At 34.2% G+C, this 4,733-nt stretch overlaps 1 pseudogene; it reads left to right on the top strand.

Annotated features, from left to right (window-relative positions):
* Window positions 1-2,761: 2,761 nt before the first annotated feature.
* Window positions 2,762-3,986, top strand: LOC147488785 (zinc finger CCCH domain-containing protein 18 pseudogene; annotated as a pseudogene).
* Window positions 3,987-4,733: the final 747 nt, after the last annotated feature.

Raw genomic sequence — 4,733 nt, 5'->3', positions numbered from 1 at the left:
TAGTCTTTTGTAAAAGTAGGGGTATAAGAACTCAAAAGTAGGATGAGAGAATGCACCTAGACTCTAGTGTTATATAGGATTTATTTTCTAGTCATTTTTCATTCAAGTCATTTACTTTTTGTTCTTCAATCAATCAATCATTTCTTCTTTGTTGTTATTCTTTCAATCAATCATTTAATTTCTTTCAATGTTTGTGCTTTTAATCATTCATTAAACAAGGCTTTCTAATGTTCTTCATTCAACTAGTTAACTAAACAAGTCCTAAAAGAAATCTACCTTCCTTCTTTCTAAAACTCCTAATCATTTAAGCTCCAAATAATTTATGGGGAACCACATTCAAAACTCTTTTGAAGCCCCCACTACTTCTACAACTTCACCCACTCAACCACAAAACTGAAAACCTTTTGGACTTTTGTTTTGAGTATTTGCCACGTGTATTAGGGGACCTACAGAAGAGAGATACATGAGGTAAGAGGGGAGAGAGAGAAAAACAATGTTTGAATTACACGTATAATCAAGTTGTTGCTCATTATAAAACGTGCGACACACGTGCATAGAGACTAGTTAATATTAATTAAATCGGATTTGGATATTACGTGTATCCGCATCCGTATCCGAACATATTCAGATGGGAAAATTTCAGATAATATCTTATTTTTCGAATACGAATCAGATTCAGATATTCACCCCTAGTTTGCCCCCCACTATATTTTGTTGGGTTTGCCACGTCATAGGGGTTCAAACGGATAGATTCGGATTCGAATATGCCTGTATCCGAATCCGAATCCAACGGATATTAAAAAATTTATCCGAATCTGATTTTGGATATCCGAATCAGATATAAGATAATATCCGATCCGAAAATTAAAATTAATTAAAATTTTATTTTCTTTGAATAATTCATTTTACCACTATAAAAACTAGTATATATATATATATATATATATATATATATATATATATTATTTTGTTATTATAGTTTTATTTTATTAGTTTATGATTTCATATAATATTTTATACAATAAAAAATGAATAAATTAATTATATATTATAACTATTAATTTTTTAAATCGGACTGGATATTATCGGATGCGGATGGAATCAGTATCCGAAACCAGTTCGAACATAAAAAATTATCCAAATCTAAATTCGAATTTGAATCTGAATCTGAAAATTTTCGGATAATATCCAATTTTTTGAATAAGAATTGGAATCAGATTCGGATTCGAATTCGAATATTTGGATATCACTTGCACAGTTGCACCTTACCTCGTCATCTTACCTACATTAATATCAGTTCTTCCAGGATGCTCATAGTGAGCCACGTCAGCAAAGTTTTTAAAATAGTCCCTACTTGAAAAGTAATTACTTGCCTTCTTACCAAAATAACCCTGAATTTGGTGTCCTCTCTAATTTAATATAAGTCAACATTGTCTTTTCATGTGTGTTGGAAAAAAATCCTACCTACATTAATATCAGTTCTTCCAAGATGATCATAGTGAGCCACATCAGCAAAGTTTTTAAAATAGTCCCTACTTGAAAAGTAATTATTTGCCTTCTTACCAAAATAACCCTGAATTTGGTGTCCTCTCTAATTTAATATAAGTCAAAATTGTCTTTTCATGTGTGTTGGAAAAAAATAAAATAAAACTACGTCCGTTATTTCAATTCTACTCCCGTTATTTCAATTCTACCGCATGGGCTATTTTAGTAATTATCAAATAAAAAAATAACCCAACCTTTCATATTTTTTTTCCGATAAGAACTAAGATGATTTCCGTTCATGTGGAACGAATCTAGAATCAATTTCTTCTGAAACTGAGTTAAAGATCTCTAGCTTCTGAAGTATGAAAGTTCTTCTTTTCATGTGTGTTGGAAAAAAATAAAATAAAACTACGTCCGTTATTTCAATTCTACCGCATGGGCTATTTTAGTAATTATCAAATAAAAAAAGAACCCAACCTTTCGTTTTCGTGTTTTTTTTTTAAGAACTAAGATGATTTCCGTTCGTGTGGAACGAATCCGGAATCAATTTCTTCTGAAACTGAGTTAAAGATCTCTAGCTTCTGAAGTATGAAAGTTCTTCTTTGCAGGCACTTGCTCAGTGTAAGATCAACTTGAACAAGTTGGATGTTGTCAAGGAAAGCGTTGATGATATTGTAGGTGCTTTCGGTGATCTATGAATGTGTCTCCTATAACTCTTTGGTTAACTTATATTACTGTGAGATGATATCCTGCTTAACCAGAGAATATGTGTACCAGTTGGTAACGTCAAGCAATTTAAAAAATACTGGAGCTATAGCCTGTGCACGAGCTGCAGAGATATATGGGCTCAACATCCTTGAAGAAAGAATTGAGGTAGTATGTCTGTCAGTGTCATGTTAGACTTCTTTCAAGCTCCAATTTTTTTTTCCCGTATCTTGGTTGACGCTTGGACATAATGTTAAACTACTTTATTTTTTTTTATAGTAAGTTGTTGTATCCACGTGAGTTGGACAATCAAATTATTCTCCCTTAACTTCCAATTTAGTTATTTTTTGTTATATCTCTTACATTCTGGAGGGATCAAACAGGTACCCACCTTCCCCAAGGAAAGAAATTTGATCTGCGATATATAGTCTTGGTATATTTGTTAATGCCTATTACTATGAATTTGTTTCTTTCCTTTCTGAACGTTATGTCACAATATTATTGTTAGTGCTTCCTCCATGATTCATCTTCTAAATTTCCTTGCTCTGTATACACAAGGAATCAATGTAAAATGGATTTTATAGAGGCTACAAAAATTGTTTACGATAGAATTCAAACTTTAGAGCCTGACCATGTTTCTAAGACCATTGGGTATCTTTTATTACAAGACAATGGTGAAAGAGATATGATTCGGTTGGCCTTTGGCCCTGATATTTCAATTCAATCATTAATTACCCAAGCCAAACTTGAGCTTGGACTATCTCCAGAGCCTAGAATCTCAGCACCAATCCCCCCGCTTCTATTAATCCGGCACCCACTTCTGATCTCTCTTTGCAATTCACTCCGTTTTCCCCAGCTTCATCCCGTCCGTTCTCTTCTCCTGCTACTCTACGTGTTGCTCCTCCTTACTGGGATCCGTTAGTGATGGTCGATCAACAACCACTTCATAATATGAACTTTATTTCTCCTGCCTACTCGGATACGGTATCTGATGACTATCGGTTCCACAACCAAGCACAATTTTTTAGCTTAGAGGATCAATTGGATGTTGTTAACCATAGTGGACATGATTTCTCAAGCAATCTCTTCTACCCAGATGGAACATTGGGTAATATATATGAGTGCTAGAACTACCCTGCAGTCTCCCAGCTTGCCTGAGTTCCCTGTGAAAGCTTGCCATTACTTCAACAAGGGGTTCTGTAAGCATGGAAGTAATTGTAGGTACTTCCATGGCCAACCTGTACCAGATAGCTTATCCCAGATATTTAGTCAAAAGTTCAATGATCTTATTATTGATGACCATTTCCTGCCTGGGTCTTTTGAAAAGCTGGAGTTGGAACTCACTGAGCTGTTGAAATCTAGAAGAGGTTGCCCTGTGTCAATTGCCTCCCTACCGTTGTTATATCAAGAAAAGTATAGGAGAACTCTTCAAGCTGAAGGGTACCTTACTAAAAGCCAAAGGCATGGGAAAGCTGATTATAGTTTGACAAAGCTACTTGTGCAACTGGAAAACAATATCCGCCTCATTGACAGGTGCAATCACTGACTTTTTTTGGACGTCCTCTTTCGTAATTTTTTTTATTATATTAATCTCATAATAGTGTTGTTTGTCAATGAGTTTCAGACCCCATGGGCAACATGTAGTAGTCTTGGCTGAAGATGCTCCAAGACACATGGAGTACAGAAATGACAGGAGTGATCCTGGTGGTGTTGTTGCAGGGTCCAGACAGATTTATTTGACTTTTCTAGCTGAAAGCACTTTTACGAAGGAGGATGTGTCCAACTATTTCAAGTAAGGAGATGATTGTTTTTTATTAATGGAAATGTATGAATTAAGTAATTAATTGAATATGCACGTGTTGATTATTAGAAGTGATTTCGTTTCGTTGATTTGTTATTTTTGCAATTCATTAGTTCGTGTTGGGAATTATGTATTCAAGTCATCATGCATCTCATTATTGCCTTTTAATATCATTTTTTAAATAGTATGTCTTGAAAGCTACCAATCTCTTATAATCCATGAATTGCATTGTAATTTATTAGTACTTTCATTTTTTGTGTCGATTTTGTAGGTTATGACAATAAATTGGTGAATGTTTCGTGAATACAATGCATCCTAACCCTTCGGATTGTGAGCCACAGGTAATTTGACTCCCAATCATACAAATAATGGATCTAGATGATATAAAGTTTATTACTGAATAAGTGATTTTTCAGGATCTTTTGTTTAGGTGAGTAATGGAGCAAGGTCAATCAAAAAGCCTTTCCATTCTTCACATTTTCTAATGTACGTCATATTATGCTCTATTATTTTTCTCTAATTAATCGAAATTGATGTGACAAATTTCAAGGTACAAGCTTATTTACCCCAGATTAATACACGTCAGATTCCAAGCTGCTCATTGCTTTTGAAGAGAATAATAGTAATTGAGGCACTTTTACAGTTTCTTCATGACACCTTCATTACGCACTAATGTGACATATTCACTGGTTCAAACAATAGCCTTACGTGTATTTATATCTCAAGAACAAAATTTTGCTCC

This window comes from Coptis chinensis, chromosome 7 (genome assembly GCF_015680905.1).
Source record: "Coptis chinensis isolate HL-2020 chromosome 7, ASM1568090v1, whole genome shotgun sequence".
In the NCBI taxonomy this organism is placed as follows: Eukaryota; Viridiplantae; Streptophyta; class Magnoliopsida; order Ranunculales; family Ranunculaceae; genus Coptis; species Coptis chinensis.
Note: the sequence above shows the minus strand (reverse complement) of the source record. Positions and strands in the feature narration are given on the sequence as shown.